The sequence below is a fragment of the Symphalangus syndactylus genome, chromosome 13, assembly GCF_028878055.3.
Source record: "Symphalangus syndactylus isolate Jambi chromosome 13, NHGRI_mSymSyn1-v2.1_pri, whole genome shotgun sequence".
NCBI classification, from domain to species: Eukaryota; Metazoa; Chordata; class Mammalia; order Primates; family Hylobatidae; genus Symphalangus; species Symphalangus syndactylus.
This window is the reverse complement of record NC_072435.2, coordinates 114,917,008-114,937,734: the sequence shown is the minus strand read 5'-3', so window position 1 is coordinate 114,937,734 and position 20,727 is coordinate 114,917,008. Positions and strand designations below refer to the sequence as shown.

At 42.8% G+C, this 20,727-nt stretch overlaps 1 long non-coding RNA gene across 6 annotated transcripts in view; it reads left to right on the top strand.

Annotated features, from left to right (window-relative positions):
- LOC129460424 (uncharacterized) overlaps positions 1-20,727 on the top strand; it is a 73,035-nt gene that overhangs the window by 17,806 nt on the left and 34,502 nt on the right. For all 6 annotated transcript variants that reach the window (XR_010114984.1, XR_010114986.1, XR_008650219.2 and 3 more), the window contains exon 2: positions 11,053-11,274. This is a non-coding gene — a long non-coding RNA (uncharacterized lncRNA). The remainder of the gene's footprint in view (positions 1-11,052; positions 11,275-20,727) is intronic.

The window sequence follows — 20,727 nt, the reverse complement described above, 5'->3', positions numbered from 1 at the left end:
TTTTTTTTTTAAATTAGACAGGTGTGGTGGCACATGCCTGTAGTGTCAGCTACTCAGGATGCTGAGGTGGGAGGACCACTTGAGCCCAGGAGGTTGAGACTGCAGTGAGCTATGATTGCACTACTATACTCCAGCCTGGTGATAGAGCAAGACCCAAGACCCTTTCAAAAAAAAAAGCTAGAGAAAGAATGGCTAGAATGGCTGAAAATTCCCATATTAGATAAAAATCTTTGGCATCAGGTAGAGCCTGGTTTAAGCCCTGGCTATGCCATTTACCACCTCTGTGAATTTGGGGACATTATTCACCTGCTCTGGTCTTTATTGGTAAATCAGGGAAAACAACACTAACATCATAGGATTACTGCGAGGAGATACTACTTATAAAGCACTTGGCACAGTGTCTGGTGCATGGTGAGCCCCGATACAGGTCTGCTGTTATTTGTATTAGTCTTTTCCAGCTTTGGCCTTCTGTGGTTTGCAGAGATTCTAATGTTCACACTTTGGTTTATTAAATAATCACTAACCTTTATCGAGTATTTATAGTACCCCAGATTCTGTGCTAATTCTTTATTTGTATTAACTTATTAAATCCTTAAACCAACCCTTTGAGGAATGTATAACATATTATACCTCTCCCTATTTTATAGATGAGAAAACTGAGGCACATAGGGTTAAGTAGATTGTCCAAGGTCACCGCTGATAACTGCGGCACTGGGATTTGAAGCACTGAGCTCTGCTGACTCCTGAGAAGGTATCTGATTATATCTAATTCAGTCTCATTGTTTTATAGCTCATGAAACTGAGGCCAAGAGAGATTGAGGGTTTCGCAGAGCGATTACACAGCAGGTCAGTGGCAGAGCCAGGGCTGGAACCTGATGCCAAGCTCTTTTCATTCTCCTACAGCACCCCTCTAACAGCTGAGATTTCCAAGGCTTTTTGGCCAATGTGTTTGTCAACATCTGCAACAAATTTCCAGAACTCAGGCCAGAGCCCTGGGCAAAGCCTCCTTTTTTGTCTCCTCTTTTTATCTTGTCTCCTCTTTTTATCTTCCAGTGCAGGTGAGCAGCTTGCTTCAGTCCTGTTCTCTCCAGCCAGCTCCTAAGAACTCTGATGGAATTATTCATGCAAACATCTTACTCCCAGGGCCATTGGAATTCAAAGGAGCTGCTGGGAACAGGCAATGCTTAACCCAAAGGGGTGAATTTCTAGTGGCAGGATTTGCTGCATTTGTACTGGAAATGTTTCCTGGTGGCAGTGGAATCTCACTGGCACCCCTAAAGCACACTAACCATTTTTTCCTCTTGCTTTGTTCATTCGTTTATTTGATCAACTTGCTGAACCAGGGACCTTGCTTGGTGATAGCAATACAAAAGTAAAAATGGGTAAGGGATTGTCCCTGCCCTTGGGGAAGACATAGAAGTGAATGGATGACTACAATTGCTGTGATAAGTGTTATGACACAGGCATGGAATAGAATGCATATCTCACTACCTGGGCCCATCAGGGCAGCCTTCCTGGAGGAGGCGACATGAGTTGAGTTTTGAAAGACTAAAACCATGTCACCTCTTTCCACTAGAAAGTGAGCTCCACGAGAGTAGAGGGTTTGTGTGTTTCATTTACTGCTGGATTCCCAGTTGTCAGAACAATGCCAAGCATTGTAGGTGCTCAATAAATATTTACTGAATGAGTGAATAGAAAAAAAAAAGATCCAGGAAGGGGTTCCAGGCAGAAGGAACAGCATGTGCAAAGGCACAGAGGAGCGAAAGGGCACGGCACATTTGAGAATGGTAGGAAGCTCACTGTGGCTTTAGCATAGGGTACATGGTGGGTGATAAATGAGCCAAGCCTGAGGATAAGAACATGAAAGTCCTTCCGTGAGCCATGGGCTTAGCTTGGACTTGGCTCCAATAGCAATGGGAATTATACACAGCTTTCAAGCAGAGTCACGGCATGAGTAGCTTTGCGCTTTAAGAGGATTATATCCTATCTGTTACCTGGACAAGAAAATGGGGCTGAGTGAGAGACAAAGGGCTGCGCCCCTAGAGCAGCATCAGTTCAACTAGTTTGCACAAGGACCCCTAGCAAGAAAGCCAGGCTTGACTGAGGGGGCACAGGGTGGGGTGGCTATGGAGGCTTGAGGGAAATCTGTCCCCTGATTCATCTTCCCTGGCCTCCTGCTGGCAGGCATGTGGTCATGCAGAAAGCCCATTACCATCTCACCAGGAGACGCTTTCGCTTGTTAAAATTCTGGGCCATGGTGTCTTGTATTAAAGCTGATATTAAGCCATAAAATGTAATATGTTATGACACCATAAAATGCAATGTAATTGCTATAAAACCATAAAATGTAATGTAACAGGCACAATGTCCATTATGCAGCGTCACAGTCTAAAACAGCTTCCGCTTTGCATTTAGACAAACAAACAATTCCTATTCATTGCTACCTCTGGAGAAAGGTACAGGAAAATCATCTTGGATGAGCATGAATTGTAACACAAACAGCCAGGGAGGATGCAGTGTGGTGTGGAGGAACCGCCCCGGGCTTTGTAGTTAGATAGAACCCATGCTCCAATTCTGATGCAGTGATGTCTAGATCGGGTTCCCAAACGACAGAGCCAAAGACAGGGATTCAGACTAGATTGCTCCTGAAATCCCATTAGTCGAACTCCTCCTTCTGCCTGAACATGTTTCTCTCACCTTCTCCTGGAAGGTAAGAACTGGTGGGCTCTTATGCCTCCACATCAGGGAGACATTAGCCCAGGGTGTCCCCCGCGAAGGGATGTGAACTTCCGGGTGACAGTGAGCAAGGCGTGCAGGTGTGACCTGTTAGCAGACTCCATTTGCAGTGGTTAGGTGACAGGTGCACTTGCTAAGGGGGTGAGGGTGAGAAAGGGGTGGCACCAAGAGCATCTGCAACAAATAACTTAAAGCTGTGTCACTGTAGCCAAAGGACTTTCCCCTCTAAGCCTGAATGATCTCATTATAAATGCAGATCATGCTATCTATAAGATGTTTATATAAATTAAATGAGATCAAAATCTACAGAAAACACTTGAATATACAGATATTCTCTCATAAATGTATTCACGCACAGCACTGCACACATACTCAATGTATTAAAAAATGACAGAATATATACATATATATATATATGCTATAGGCAACACCAGTGCATATGTGTACACAATTAAGCTTGCATATAGAAATGAAGATGCATATAAATGTGCATATAGAAATTATGTTGGGCATCTAATAAAGCTGTACTAACCAAATAATACAACTCAAGGCAGAGAAAGAGGCCGGGACACCCCTGGCTTGTCATGCTAACAGCATGGCTGAGTGGTGGGCTCGGTCATATTGAATTTGCTCCATCCAGAAGCCAAGCTACAGTAAAGGCAGCATGTGGTGAGTCGCAAGCACTTGTGAGCAGTGCCAGAGACAATGTGCAGGTGTGTAGTGAGGGACCAATGTCATCGGCTACAGGGAGAAGAGAGGGACACAGAGTGAGCGAGAGAGAGAGCCAAGCAAGAGAGCACCAAGATGGTGATGGGGAACTGATGAGTCTAGAATAAAGCTCTCACGCCTTTTAGAGAGCTGGGGAACAAGCTAAACAAAGGGGAGCAACCACTCCCATCTCCCTGCCCTGGGGAGACTGTACAAATGGAGATGCATGGCTTAAATTTAAGGAAAAAGACCATTGCGTATGTTAATTTGGATTCAGAACATGTGCGCAACTAACGCAAGGGAAGACATTTCGATCAAATACTGTATATCCCTCTTTTTGGACTCTTAATAGTGTAATACGATGATGCCGGTTTTGTCACTTAGGATTATATTCTGCTGCAAGTTACAGAGACATAGAAATATGGGCTAGCACAAGTAGCTTATTCTTTTCCATGACAAAGAAGCCAGAGGGAGAACTTTTCAAACTCAGTGTTCTAGAGGGGACAGAAAGGAATGTAAATGAGGGGACTGGGTGGGGGTGGGAAGCAGAGGGCACAAGTCCCATGTAAAGGGTACATCAGTTCTCCATCTTTACACAGTTATTGCCATGGGGAAAGTCGGCTCCATGTTGCTTGAGCTATTAATTTTTTTTGAGACAGGGTCTTGCTCTGTCACTGAGGCTGGAGTCCAGTGGTGCAGTCATGACTCACTGCAACCTCTGCCTGCCAGTCTCAAGCTATTCTCCCACCTCATCCCCCCGAGTAGCTGATACCACAAGCTTGTGCCACCCCACCCAGTTAATTTTTGTATCTTTTGTAGAGACGGGGTCTCAGCATATTGCCCAGGTTTCTCTCAAACTCCTGGACTCAAGCGATCCACCCACCTCAGCCTCCCAAAGTGCTGGAACCACAGGTGTGAGCCACCTCACCTGGCCCAGTTTTATAAAGAAAAATTTAAAACCTGGATTTTGTATGTGAAATTTGACTTCTAAATGTTACAACTAATTCAAAAATTTAAAAGCCCTCTGGATCAAGGATAACCTATAAGTAGAACATATTTGATCCAGGGCTGCCAATATGAGATCCACTGCCAGTTCTTATGACAGCTGATCTCATAAGAACTATAGAAATGCCTAGGCGTGCAGACATGCGCATAGACCACTAGGCGAGTACATCAATGTTGTGGTTTAGTGCAGGGCATTCTTATGGAGCTATTCCCAAGTGGTGGGTGCATTCTCAATTCTGGGAATTCAACAGTAAACAATCATGTTAATTTGCGAGTTGAGTTGAAATCCTGTCCTCTGGGAGGTTTTAGGCTGTTTATCAGGTCAAAGAAGCAGAAACAGTATGAGTGATATAAGGGGTTCATGATAGGGTTGGGCCTTACGTGACTGTGCCGGTTGGTGGTGCTGCTTATGTAAGCCTATTGGCCTGCATTGGATGCTGAACCTGCATTCAGCAGGGCTGTGCATTGGTAAGTGATTACGGACATGAAATGCGAGAGAGCAAGAACAACATGGAACCCATGAGGATGAGCTGGAACATACCAAGGAAAACTGGAACCTGCCTCTGTCCCTCCCTGGAACCTGTCAGTCTCTCAGTGCCTCCAGACTTCTAATCTTAGTGATGCAGTGAGCTTTGGAAGGACCACGGAGCTGCACCCAAATCTGGCACAGACGTTAGAAAAAGTAAAAGAGGAGATTGGCAGGAGATGGAGGAGCCCCAGCCCTGCCTGCTGTCTGCAATCTCCCAACAAGATGAGCCATCAAATCCACGACAATGAGTGTGAGATGCAGCAGAGCCTCAGCTCACATTGACCCCTGGAGCATAAACACAACTGCTGCTTCACACCCACTTTCCAAAGCTCACCCAAGTTGGTCGGCCCACTTTAACACAGAACACTGCAGGAAAGGGAATTTGGGGAAATGCTTTCAATTTAACTAAGATGACACAATGCAAGGCCACTCTGGCCAGGGAAGACGCAGTGAACTAGGCAGTGGCAGTACAGTTAGTTGGAGTTCCAAACGGGGAAGGGAGGCATTTGTGGGTGCTTACCCAGCAGGAAGAGTTACCATCTAGGGGCTCAGGCCAGAAGAAGTGATGGCCATGCTGAGGGGGGAAGGGGGGGTTCGTCAGGTGAGGTGAGTGTGGAAGGAGGAAAGAAAATAGTGTGTGGAAGTGACAGGGCAGGGAGGGGAGAGGAAGAAGGGGGAGGAAGAGGAGGAAGAAGGAGGAGGATGAGGAGGAGGAGGGAGAGGAGGGAAAGGGATAGAGAGGAGGAAGAAGAAGAAAGAAGGAGGAAGAAGGAGGAGGAGAATGAGAAGAAGAAGGAAGATGACAAGGAGAAGGAGGGGGAGGAGGGAAGAGGGAAGAGGGAAAGGCGGGTGAGATAAAGGAACGGAGCTAACAGAGTCAAAGAAAAATGCAAAGACAGTGTCAGAGGGAGGGACAGCGTGATTGGAGAGAAGTAAGGAATTCAAGAAGAGCCTATGTTTAGAAGATAGAACGGTGTGAGATGGGCTAGAGAAATAAGCAGGGAACAATGAAATATGAATACATACCCACAGAGAACGAGATCAACACCCTGACATTAACATATATGGCCAATCCAGACTTGCACGCACTTAACAATTCATCGAGTCAACACACAATACGCATACACATCTATCCACACAGGGACACAAGAAACCACATATGATTAATTCCTCACTGATTCTCCCTGACTCCCTCCACACCCCAGGGAGGCAGCAGAAGGGGTTAATTCTGATCAGATCACCTGAGCAGGGCCTTGGAGGACATTCTCCAAGATCCCATGAAGCTCTGTCCCCGTGTACTTCCTTGGTGGTGTGAATACTCAGCCGGCCACAGCTATCCCATGAGTAGGTAACCCTATTAGATGTCTCATCTTGTTCAGGGGAGAAATATGACCCCTTCTGTCGTGAGGGCAAAGCCTGACTGTGCCACACCTGGGCTTGGCTTCTCAGGTCCTCCAGAGGAGACCTTGTTTCTGATGCATTTTACAAGCTGCTTCATAGTGTTACTAATGAATAGGACAGACCATAAAAGCAGGGAGGAAATGAGCCAGCATAACGTTCCCACTGTGAAATTTTGGTGAGAAACCCAAAGAATTAACCAGTGGGAAGGACACAGAGCCACGGTCTTGGGAAGTGTTGTTGAAGGCTGGTGTTTGAAGGCAGAAAAGAACAGAATGGACAACTAGGGACCTTCCAGCATGACTCAGCTGTCTGTGTGTCTGCGTGTGCCTGAGTGTGTGTCTCTAAGAAGGAACCGTGTGGATGCATATGTGGGGTGCCTGTCGTATAAATATTTGGGTCTGAGTAAATGGGAGAAGGCATCATCTAAAACCCCAGAAGCAAATGCTAAGGTTTGGTCAGGTTAGAGGAATATATGTTTCCCCTCCTTCTCCACTTCTACTTCTTGAGAGTATTTTTAGGGAACGAGGAAGTGCTGAAAAGTTTACTGTAAAGCAAATGAGAGGAAAACTGTTGATATCAAAGTTTCTGCTATTAGGTGGCACAAATGTAACTGAGGTTTTTGCCATTACTTTCAATAATTATTCGTGTCAAGATGTTCACCTGGGTTAGGTGCACCACCAAATCTTTTGAGTAATGCGAAGGAAGTTCCTGGAGTTTGTGATAGAGATTCAGAAAATATTCATTTGCTTAATAAAATGAAAGAAAATTTTGTGGATGTCCCCAGGCCCTGGGAAGTTGGAGAAATACATGTATCAGAAAAGTAAAAGACAGTCTGAAAAATTCCCTGCAGGGTTTGGTTAAGGAGCTTTAAGGATAGAGGCGATGAGTATTACATTGTAGGTTGTTTCCTATTCTACACTGTGATGTAATTCACTTCTGATGTTGCTAAACCTTCCATAAAATTCTGTGTATTCATTGAGGTAAAGGTTAAGCTGCTGTAACAAAGAATGCCAAAATACAGTGGATTATAGAAGACAGATATTTATTTCTTATTCATGAAATGGTCCTGAGGTGAACAGCCTAGGAGTATATTAGACTTTGCTCCACACCTTCACACAGGGACGCAGCTTCCTTCCGTTGTCCTCATGGGCATGATTCAGCTGCATCCAGGCACATTCCTGTGCCTTTGTATAAACGAGCAGGGGGCAAAAGAACACGACCCACCATTTTTTTCAAGCAAGTGAGGCAGTGTTGCAAGCATCTCTTTTGTTTATATTCCATTGGTTAGAACTTAGTCACATGATTCGACCTTGCCCCAGGGGAGGCTGGGAAATGTAGTCCCCTGTTGAGCAGCAACGGTTCACTTACCGCTATGGAAGAAAGAGAGAATGGAGTTTGTTGGAAAACTGGTGGTTTTTATTGTTGTCTTGGACCTAGTCTCTCACTTGGGTTATTGTAATAATCTGTCAATTGTACCCTTGCTCTAATCCAGCGATGTCCAACCTTTTGGCTTCAGGAATTGTCTTGGGCCACACAATATAAAATATACTAACACTAACGATAGCTGATGAGCAAAAAAAAAAAAAAAAGAAAAAAAAAGAAATCCAAAGAAAATCTCATAATGTTTTAAGGAAGTTTATGAATTTGTGTTGGGCTGCATTCAAAGCTGTCCTGGGCTGCATGTGGCCCACGGGCTAGGGGTTGGACAAACCTGCAGTCTAATCAGTGTATTTTGAAAACAATACTGCTGCTAAAATGTGATTCTCTCCTCAGAACTCCCCAGTGGCCTCTGGTGTGCTCTTGGAGTAAAAGCCAATGTCTTTGGAACTGCTTATCAAGCCCCACATGACCCCACCCACCACCCAGTTCTAATCTCATCCCCTCCCACTCACCTCCTTGCTCATTCCCTCCAGCCACACTGTCTTGTTTGCCTTCCTCAAACATGTCGGGCATCTACCTACCTCAGGGATTTTGCACTGTTGAACCTTCTTCCTGAAGCACTCTTTCTCAGTTAGCCGTCATTTCCTCACCTCCTTCAAGTCTTTATTCAAATGCCACCTTCTCATCCAGGCCTTCTCTGACCCCAACCATTTAAAAAGGCAACTCCACCCCCTGATACTCTCTGACTTCCTTCCCCTGATTTTTCTGCATAGTACATATTACCAACATATATACATATACATAGGTATACATGTTTATATATGTATACATGTTTGCACATGTATACAATTTTGGTGTAATAATTAGTAGTCAATAAAATACATCAGATATTCAACCCTTTATTATAATATAGACTTTGTGTTAGATGATTTTGCCCCACTATAGGCTAAGTAAATGCTCTGAGCACGTTAAATTTAGGCTAGGCTAAGCTAGGATGTTCAGTAAGTTAGGTGTATTTATGCGGGTTTTTTTTGTTTTCGTTTTTTTTTGTTTTGAGATGGAGTCTCCCTCTTGTTGCCCAGGCTGCAGTGCAGTGGCGTGATCTCAACTCACTGCAACATCCGCCTCCCAGAGTCAAGCGATTCTCCTGCCTCAGCCCCCCAAGTAGCTGGGATTACAGGCACCTGTCACCACGTCTGGTTAATTTTTGTATTTTTAGTAGAGATGGGGTTTCACCATGTTGGCCAGGCTGGTCTCGAATTCCTGACCTCAGGTCATCTGCCAGCCTTGGCCTCCCAAAATGCTGGGATTACAGGTGTGAGCCACTGTGCCCAGCCTATTTATGCGTTTTTGACTTACAATATTTTCAACTTATGATGGATTTATTGTAAATCAAGGAGCATCTGTGTATATGTCTGCGTGCCTGGGTGCGTGTGCGTGTATGTGTATACGACTTATTGTCCTTCTCCTCCATTAGAGGGTAAGCTTCATGAAAGCAGGGTTTCTGTCGGATACGTGTGTGTGCACATGTGTACACGTGTATAGGACATATATGTGTATGTACACAAACTGTTAATCTCCTAATGACAGTAGTCTGTCATATATAATTATATATCAAGCAAGATTATAATAAAGCACACAGGAGAAAGTTATGGAATTTTATCTCTGAAGTTTGTTCTTTAGCATGGTAATGTATTATATTTAATTAATAAAACATCAAATGTATGACTCAAGAACATAAATACTACGGAGATAGAGGTAAATCAGCCATCCAGCAGTTGGTAGTAAAAGGCAAAGGAGAATATGGAGTTATTATGCCCTGGATAAGTGCTACAATAGAGATAACTAGAAGAGAAGATGGCAACACTGATATATCCGGTAGATAATTGGAAACTGGAGGTGAGAGTCAGTGGCTAGAGATAAGTATGTGGGAGTCATCGGGTTATAGGTGATATTGTGAGGAAGTAAGAATGAGTGAAATCTGTGATGAATACCCAGTAAATACTGAATCTTGTGTTAGCTGACTGCACATGCCTGGTATTTCAGACACTAGATTATCTGTGATTATAAAAAGAAATTTCTCCCCCAGCAAACCTATATATGCAAATATTGTAGATGTGTATTTTATTCTTAATGTATGCTTTCTTAGTTTTTTGTGCATTAATAAGTATTAAGAGATAAGAGATAGTGCTAATGACAAACTCTGTCCTCGGCCCAAAAAGAGATGCAGAATGAATAAACAGACTCAAATCTCTGGGGCTCACTTTTTGGTAGAGGAAGACAGGCAATAAAATACATGAAAAAATAGTAAATAAGATCATTTCAGAAGGTGATACATGCTATGTGGACAGTATCTTGGCATGAGTCTTTGATGAATGATGTTGGGGGAGGGGGACTTCTTTAGATGGAGTTTTCAGGAATAGCCTCTTGGAAGAGGTTGCATTTGAGTGGAGACTTAAGTATACAAAGGAGCCAGCTGTGCAAAGTGCTGGGAACATAGTATTTCAGGTGGAGGAAATAGCAGGTGCAAAGTCCCCGAGGCATCAATGGGATTGGGGTATTCAAGGAACTGAAAGAAAAGCAGGAAGCCTCAAGCACAGAGAGCAGCAGTGACTGTAATAGAGATGAGGGTGAGAAGAAGGCAGGGACCAGGTCATTGAGAGCTTCCCTGTCCCCTTCATAGCCATTAATCACGTGTGGCCATCAAGCACTTAAAATGCATTGAGTCCTGGCTGGGCACGGGGCTCACGCCTGTAATCCCAGCACTTTGGGAGGCTGAGGTGGGCAGATCACCTGAGATCAGGAGTTGGAGACCAGCCTGACCAACATGGAGAAACCCCGTTTCTACTAAAAATACAAAATTAGTCGGGCGTGGTGGCGCACACCTGTAATCCCAGCTACTGGGGAGGCTGAGGCAGGACAATCGCTGAATCCAGGAGACAGAGGTTGCAGTGAGCTGAGATCACGGCACTACACTCTAGCCTGGGTGACAGAATGAGACTCTGTCTCAAAAAAAAATAAAAAATAAAAAAATGCATGGAGTCCCAATTGAGATGTGCTGTAATTGTAAATATGCACCAGATTGCACAGACCTAGAATGAAAAATAAAGAATGTAAAAGATTCATATTTTATACTGAACACATTTTAAAATGATAATATGTTTGATTTTGGGGTTAAACAAAATATATATTTATATATTAAATAAAACATGTTATTGAAGTTAATATCATCTGATTTTTTTTTTTTTTTTTACTTTCTAAATGTGCTACCTACCTATGTGTATTGCTATTAGGCAGCCTTGACCTGGAGCCCTACAATCCTCATGGGCAGTCTGAATTTTCTTCCAAGTGCAGTGGTAAGCCATCAGATGATTTTAAATGGAGAAGTAAGACACTTGGATCCGTGCCTAAAAGAATCACTCTGCTGTTGAGTTCCTGAGAAGCAGGCTCTGAGATAGAGATCATTTTTCAGGAAGCTTATTGAGAGATGCTCTTGGGATCCACACTTGTAGAAGGTAAGTGAAAGAAGCAGCACTAAGCAGAAGGAAGTCGGGATGTGATGCATTGCAAGGAAGGGCTCAGCCAATGCCACCGGAAGCTTGGAGCCTGGGATGGCCCTTCAGAGTTATCCCAAATTGAGCAAGGAGACTGGGCCTTTCTGCTTCTGCAATGACCAGTCTCTATACAACCTGTCTTGGAAAGAGAATGTGACCTTGGAAAGGTCAGCTTGGGAAATAAGTTATTCATGCTTGAAGGAAGATTTGGTCAATGCATCCATCATCCGCTACTGGTGTCATTCTATGAATTAAGGAAGGAGGGGCTCACAGTGGTAGCAGAGAGACAAGTTAGAAAGATCTAGCAAGGGATGACCCTCAAGGTTGGGGGACCTTAGTGGGCAAAGGTGCAGAGGTGAGATTACACAAGTAATCGTGAGAGAATATGGAGAGCCAGGCTTCACTGGAGGGAGATGAGTGCAAATGAGGGCTTAGGGGTTTTGCTGTTAGTTGGAGACAAGGTGCCCTACTCAGGGAATGGAAGCCTCTTTGCTCCCCACACTTCAGGACTGGCTTTTTAAGATCCAAAGGAGAATCCAACCAAACAAAAGCATCCTTGGCAACCGAGTATTCCTGACCAGTCCCCGGCTCTCTGACAAGCTGTGTCACAATATTGATCCAGTGATTACATTTCATGCTGAACTGACTCAAGTCCTAAATAACATCCCTGTTAGAGAGCTACTGTCTGAGAGCCTGACTCCACGTGCCTGGTGGTTCATTAGCGCCTCAAGAGGCAGACGAGAGCCAAGGAAGTGAAAGGAGGTCATGGTCTCCGCACTTTATGTCCTGCAAGAGGGGCTCTTGCTTGGGTAACAAAAAAGGCACTGGATTGAGGCTTCAAAAACTGAGCTTCCAGACATGAGTAGCAAGTCACTTTGTGACTATGGGCAAGGTATTTCCTTTCTGAGCCTTTGCCACCCCAAACACAAGCCAGTTTGGCAGGGAGGAGGGGTGGACTCGATGGTCCTTGAAGATTCACAACAGCTGCTCTTTATGGAGGGCTTCTGATGTGCTAAGCACTCTACATGAATTATCTCCTTTAATTCCTACCAGAATCCTTTGAGGTGAGCATTATTATGCCCATTTTATAACTGAGGAAACTGAGCCTCAGAGAGGTTAAGTAACTTGCTCCAGATAACACAGCTACTAAATGTTGGAAGCATTTAAATGCCAGCAGTAGAGCCTACAGTATTTTAGATTTCTTATATTTACTAACCGTACAAGTTGGGGAAGATTATTTATCCATAGTCATATACAGTTAGTTCTGCAACCCCAGCAGAGTCAATCTGACTCCCAGCCTCTCTCCTAACCTCTGGCTGTCTTGTTCTTGGGCTGGAATCGAGTGTGAGGCTCTGTAGAATTGACTTTGGCTTTATCTCAAGAGAACCAGAGTTTGGGGCAGGCGTAGGGGGACGAGACTTGATCCCGACAAGACTGCAACAGCTTCATTGATCTCATCCTGGCAAAAAGTCAGATCTCATCCTGCCTCACGAGCCTTTCAGCCTCCACTCCTTGCATTCTCTGTAGCAGAGACAGCAAGTCCTGGGGCTCGGACAGGCAGACAAAGCAAATGCCATCTCCTCCTTCCCAGCACAGCGAGGTATGGTGGACAGCGGAGGGGCATCCCTGAGCACCTCCTCACCTGCCGTGGGAAATAAAACAAACATAAGAAGCCAAGTGGTTGCGTGTGAACCTGGCTGGGGTTCCAGTGTTGGTCAGGGTGCAGGAAGAAGGGCACTGGTGCTTTATGTGGGTAATGGAAATCCATACCTCTGTGCAGGAAAATTTGTGTATTTTTACTGAATCTCTTAAAAATGTGCATGCCTTGTTGAGGATGCTCTCAATTAAATAGGAATATATTTGCATGGAAACAAGACTAGAAGTTTCACCACTAAATAGTGATTATTTCTGTGCAGTGGTTTTTAAAAGATATATATCCATACATATTTTTTAATTCCTATTTATATGATGTATATATTTGTATTTAATGAATAGACCATTTTTGAGCAGTTAGGTTTATGAAAAACTTGAGCAGCAAATACAGAGCCCCCACTCCCCATCCCAACCCCCACCCCCATGCAGTTTCCCCACACATTAACGTGGTACATTTATTACAATGGATGAATCAACACTGGGACATTATTATCAACTAAAGCCTGTAGTTTACATTTGGATTCACTCTCAGAGTTATATATTCTATGGGTTTGGACAAATGTATAAGGATGTGTATCCCCCATTATAGCATCATACAAAGTAGTTTCATCGCCCTAAAAATCCTAGTCATGAATTATTTGCCTACACCAGTGTCCAGAAGAGTTTTTCTGATGTTATCTTCTAGAGTTTTTATAGTTTCAGGTCTTAGATTTAAGTCTTTGATACACCATGGAATACTACTTAGCCATATAAAGGAAAATAAATGTCTTTTGTAGCAACTTAGATGGAGCTGGAGACCATTATCCTAAGTGAAGTGACACAGGAATAGAAAATCAAACACCGTATGTTCTCACTTACAAGTGGGAGCTAAGCTATGACGATGCAAAGTCATACAAAATGATATAATGGACCTTGGGGACTCAGGGCAGGGGGAGGAGGGTGAGAGATAAAAGACTACATATTGGGTACAGTGCACGCTGTTTGGGTATTGGGTGGACTAAAATCTCAGAAATTGCCACTAAAGAACTCGCCGTGTAACCAAAAACCGCCTGTACCCTCAAAAACTATTGAAATAAAATAAAACAAGAAAAAACATCCTCTGTGCTCTACTTATTCATCCCTTTCTCCCTGCAACCCCTGGCAACCCCTGATCATTTTATTGTCCCCATAGTTTTGTCTTTTCCAGAATGTCATGTATTGTAATTAGAATCATGTAACCTTTTCAGATTGGCTCCTTTCTCTTAGCAATGTAGATTTAAGGTTCCTGCATGTCTTTTTAGGGCTCAATAACTCATTTCTTTTTAGCCCTGAATAATATTCCATTGTCTGGATGTACCACAACTTACTTATCCATTCACCTGTTAAAGGACATCTTAATTGCGTCTAACTTTTGGCAATTATATACTGTCTCTCACTAAGTTTTTCTCCAGAATTAAAACAGATGGCTGTTTCTTGGGTTTGTGTTTAGGGATCATGTTGCGTTATATCTATTGTGTGCTCTCTCTCTCTCTCTGTCTCTCATCTGTCTATCTAAATATTTGTATATAGGCCGGGCATGGTGGCTCACACCTGTAATACCAGCACTTTGGGAGACCGAGGTGGGAGGATAGCCTAAGCCTAGAAGTTCAAGACCAGCCTGGGAAACATAACGAGACCCTCTCTCAACTTAAAAAAGTAAAAATTAGCTGGGCGTGGTGGCACATGCCTGGAGTCCCAGTTACTCGGGAGGTTGAGGCAGGAGGATTGCTTGAGTCCAGGAGATTGAGGCTGCAGTGAGCTGTGATCGTACCACTGTACCTCAGTCTGGGTGACAGAGTGAGACCCAGTCTCTAAAAAAAATGAAAATAAATAAATAGTTATATGTAACTGTATCTTTAAATTCTAGAACCACTCTCAATGTGGCTGAGATGCCCTCTCTTTGCAAGTGGGAAATGGCATCAGCTGAGAGTTAGACAGACGTATTTGTCCTGTCTCATGCCTGTCATGGGACACACATTTACCAAGTGGAAGAAGGAAGCATAATTGCCCACCTATTTGTACTGAAATTCCTCCCTTTTTTATCTGAACTTTTTGAAGCTTCCTTAATGACATTTCATCAATTTTAATATGCACATTTTTTCTAATTTTCACATCCCTGAAATTGAGATGTATTTTACAATTTGCTATCAGCCAGCCAGCAGGCATGATACAGTTTCATTCCCTGTGCCCAAGCAAACTCAGTCCTAGCTGCTCACATTGTCATCACTTCAACTGAGTTATGCACATTACAAGTACTTCACATGTTGATTTTAATTGCCACTTAAAATGTCTTCAAAAAGATTATACTGATATGATGTGGCACTGAAATGGAAAGCCTGTGTATATACAGAAAGGTCCCCAAACAGAGCAGTGGTGTGGAAATTTGATATTAGTGAATCACATTCTTGTGTTTGGGGGAATGACTCCAGTTTCATATTTTCCTGCAAAGCAACAACCAAATCTTTGCTGAACCCCTAGGAAGAAACCACAAGTAGATGAAGCTATGTTACATTATGTCACTGAAATATGTGCAAAAGGGTTTCTTTTTATACACTGAGCCAGGCAACTAGAGGCGATCCTTTAGAATAGATGAAAAGAATTTCAAATGAGGAATGCTGTGATCAATCAATGTGTGGCACTGGACTAGAAGGCATTGGGTCATAGTTTAATTGAAAGAGCTTTTAATTTTCTTTCTTAATTTTACATAAAATAATAGTGTATCTTAAAGTTGATGATGTTTTACATTTAGTGAAAGACAGTTGAATTCAAGTTAGTTAAATATACACGATGCAACTCCAATTTAATGATCAATTAACTCTCATAGTATAATGTTGATATGTCATTGATATGGTTTGGCTGTGTTGTCACCCAAATCTCATCTTGAATTGTAGCTCCCATAATCCCCACGTGTCGTGGGAGGGACCCAGTGGGAGGTAATTGAATCATGGGGGTAGGTTTTCCTGTGCTGTTCTCGTGACAGTGAGTCTCATGAGATCTGATGGTTTTATAAAGAGCAGTTCCCCTGCACATGCTGTCTTGCCTGCCACCATGTAAGACATGTCTTTGCTCCTCCTTTGTCTTCTACCATGATTGTGAGGCCTCCCCAGGCACATGGAACTGTGAGTCCATTAAACCTCCTTTCCTTTATAAATTACTCAGTCTCAGGTATGTCTTTATTAGCATCATGATAACAGACTAATACAGTTATTATGTTTTTAAAAACTTCTGACTTTTCAGAGATGTTTCCCAACAATGAAAAAGGAAAGGGAGAAATGAAAACTCTCCATTTTGATATATATGTGTATATATATATATATATTACATATGTAATATATATATATATATTTTATGGGCATGCAACAATACAGTACCAGCAAAACTATGTATATCTATTTATTTGGAAATACTACTTCTAGGAATTTATCCTAAGAAAGAAAGCATGAATGAGTACAGATATTTAGCTGCCAGGATGCTTATCTCAGCTTGGTTTATAAGAATGAAAACTTAGAAACAATCTAAAGGTGCATCAATAGGACTGTTCTTAAATAAATTATAAGACATCCATACAACAGAATTTCATAGTAGGCAGCCATTAAACATTAACTCAATCTATATTTATTAGCAAGGAAAGACATTCATGATATGTACTAACAAAGAGAAGGAAATACACCAAGTTTGACACCATTTCTGTAAAATAATATTAAAAACAATACTCTCTATATGTTGGTGCATGTGAAAGTTGATGGGAAAAAAGCAATGAAAATGTAATAGTTATAGCCTTCTCTGAAAGGAGGGAATGTGAATGATTTTCATTTTCTTCTGAGTTTTCTGGTTTTCCTGTAACAAAATGTTTTATGTAGTTAAAAGTAATAGAATTAAGGAAGGGAAAAAAAAGGAATTGATATAGATCTGTCAGAAAAAGTGAGAAAAGATGGCAGTGTAGGCTTCCTCTGTGGTATTTTTTCAGATGTCCGCAGCCTCCTACTCCAGTAATGATTTTGTCTGTGGAAAAAAAAAAATCCTAATCACACTACTAATAAAAACCTTGTGCTGGCAAATATTTTTAGTACAATAAACTGAGCAGCAGTAAGCCTCCGTGTCTGTTTGCGTTTGTGTGGGAAGTCAGGGAGGGTTTTGGCAAGTTTGTAAATATTTGCTGCTTGGGTGAATCGTTCTTTTGCCTTTACTCTCTCTCCCCTTTAGGAGTGAGGAGGCTTTTGTTTTCACCGCTAGCAGTTTCTCTCTCAGTGGGGTGTGGATTGTAGAATTCAGAGCAGGGAGGTGGGGGTAACTGGAAATGACCCTGACTGAGTGTTTGTGTCCCACCAAAATTCAACTGCTAATGTGGCTGTATTTGGAGATGGGACCTCTAAAGAAGTCATTAAGATTAGATGAAGTCATGAGTGTGAGGCCCTGATCCAATGGGATTAGTAGGCTTATAAGAAGAGAATCTGTCTCTCTCTCTCTCTCTCTCTCTCCCTCCCTCTGAGAGCAAGAAGGTGGCTGTCTGCAAGCCAGGAAGGGAGCCCTCACCAGAAGCTGAATTTCCCAGTACCTCGATCTTGGACTTTCAGCTCCAGAAATGTGAGAAAATAAATTTCAGTTGTGTTTAAACAAAACCATTTGGAGAATTTTGTTATGGCAGCCAGAGCTGACTAATACAGACTCCCTCCATAATGAGGGGCTCTGAGCTTCCCACCTGCTACACAACAATGAGAAGCTCCCCTTATGTGTTGTCTGACTTGAAGAAGGGAATCAGATGGACCTGGGTTCAAATCCTACCTCTGTCACTGCCTGGCTGTGTGATCTTGGAAAGCCCCTTCACATCTCTGAGCCTCAGTTTTCTCATCTTTCCAATAGTGGTAACAGTTGCCTATTTCCCTCCTCAGGACATGGTGAGAATTAAATGAAGTAATGCATCTGCACACAATCTGACTGATCATTGCCCTGCTTAAAAATCTCTTTGGATGAGGCCACATTACATAGATGAAAGAATGCCTGCAAAGGGCCTGGTGCACAGTAGGGGCTCACCATAGATCAGTTTTCTCATTTCTAAGGATTCATTCATTCATGTGTTGCGGGAAGTCAGGGACCCCGAATGGAGGGACTGGCTGAAGCCATGGCAGAAGAACATAAATTGTGAAGATTTCATGGACATTTATTAGTTCCCCAAATTAATACTTTTATAATTTCTTACACCTGTCTTTACTGCAATCTCTGAACATAAATTGTAAAGATTTAATGGACACTTATCACTTCTGCAATCAATACTCTTGAGATTTCCTATGCCTGTCTTTACCTTAATCTCTTAATCCTGTCACCTTCATAAGCTGAGGATGAATGTTGCCTCAGGACCCTGTGATAATTGTGTTAACTGCACAAATTGTTTAAACAATATGAAATCTGGGCACCTTGAAAAAAGAACAGGATAACAGCAATGTTCAGGGAACAAGGGAGATAACCTTAAACTCTGGCTGCCTGTGGGCCAGGCAGAACAGAGCCATATTTCTCTTCTTTCAAAAGCAAATAGGAGAAATATCGCTGAATTCTTTTTCTCAGCAAGGAACATCCCTGAGAAAGAGAATGCATCCCTAAGGGGAGGCCTCTGAAATGGCCGCTTTGGGGACAGCTGTCTTTTATGGTCATAGATAAGGGATGCAATCAGCCCCGGTCTCCCATAGCGCTCCCAGGCTTATTAGGATGAGGAAATTCCTGCCTAATAAATTTGGTCAGACCGGTTGTCTGCTCTCAAACCCTGTCTCCTGATAAGATGTTATCAATGACAATGCATGCCCAAAACTTCATTAGCAATTTTAATTTCGCCCCAGTCCTGTGGTCCTGTTATCTCGCCCTGCCTCCATTTGCCTTGTGATATTTTATTACCTTGTGAAGCATGTGATCTCTGTGACCCACACCCTATTCGTACACTTCCTTCCCTTTTGAAAATCACTAATAAAAATTTGCTGGTTTTGCAGCTTGGGGGGCATCACGGAACCTGCCAACATGTGATGTCTCCCCCAGCCACCCAGCTTTAAAATTTCTCTCTTCTGTACTCTTTCCCTTTATTTCTCAGACCGGCCGACACTTAGGGAAAATAGAAAAGAACCTACGTGAAATATCAGGGGGTGAATTTCCCCCAATATTCATTCATTTATTCATTACTCATCAAATAATTGTCTTTTAGTGCCTCACTTTTCTCATCTGTCAAATGGGGGCACTAAAAGACATTTGATCGAACCACAGGAAACTGTTAATATTGGACTGTTTTAACCTACAAAAAATGGCAGTTTCATAGAGTGTGACCTAATACCACCTGGGTATTGTGATAATGACTAAAAGAGTTAAGCTTTATGAGTTCATATTTGTAAAATGTTTAGCACGTGGTGACAGTGCAAAAAAAAATACATGAACCCAAATGATGGCTCTAATAATGATGATGGCAATGCTGCTGCTGCTGAAGACACTTATTGCATGCAAGTTCTGAGCTATTCCCTGCAAGTATGATGGGGACAGAGCACCATTTTATTCTTCAAGAAACTTACAGTCTAAAGGGCCAGGTGTAGGGGATCATGCATGTAATCCCAGCACTTTGGGAGGCTGAGGAGGGCAGATCACGAGGTCAGGAATTTGAGACCAGCCTGGCCAACATGTGAAAACCTTTTTCTACAAAAAATACAAAAATTAGCCTGGCATTGTGGTGCACGCCTGTAATTCCAGCTACTCAGGAGGCTGAGGCACAAGAATTGCTTGAACCCAGGAGGTGGAGATTGCAGTGAGCTGAGACTGTGCCACTGCACCCCAGCCTGGGCAACAGAGAGAGACTCTGTCTTAAAAAAAAAAAAAAAAAAGAAAAGAAAGAAAGAAAAAAAAGAAACGTACAGTCTAGTAAGGGAGGGAAGTAGGTGTGGATGATCCAGTGACAGGTGCATTGATGGTTATGCAGTCTGTCTTGGGAGCCCCGGGTATTAGAGGAGACAGCCAGAAGAAGCAGAGTGCTAAAGGTAGGAGCATTGGCCACCTGAAGAAAACTGAGGACAGGCCATAATGTTGCAGGCAGAAAGAAGCACACATATGGACAGCTGCAAGACAGAGCATTAGATGTCTCCTAGGTAACCCATGTCCGTTGTGGCTGTCTCTCTCTGAGGTGCTGTTCTCACCTGGCTCAAAGACAGAGGTCATCATTCCTGAATCACAGTCCAAGATGTTTGAACCCTCAACCCCTGTGTGCCCCTCTGAGCTCCACCTTGATTCCTCGCCCAAGTCTCCCTCTTAGTTCCAAGCGCGTTCCTGCAAATGTGATTGAGCATTCTTTGCTAACACTGGTCTCCTTGCCTGTGGTGTCATCTTGCTCCTGCCACCCTACTTCTAAGCTCACACAAGCCTGTCTTCCTCTTGCCTCATAAGGACTATCACAGGGTTTGGGTGTCTGTATCACTCAATGAACAAGTATGTTCATGTATTCCCTACCAGAAGCTGTGTCTTTTTCTCCATTATACCTCCAGCAACTTGCAAAGTGCCTGGCACATAGGAAGTACTCCTTAAATGTCAGTTGCAGAATGAATAAATGAATGAAGATGAATGAGCAACATATATTGAGGGCCTGGCATGTAACAACACTTTAGACTCTTAAAAATTACTGAAGACCCCAAAGAATGTGTTTGTATAGATATAACTATCATTATTTACTACTTTAGAAATTAAAACGGACACATTTTTTAAATATTTATTTATAAATCCATTTAA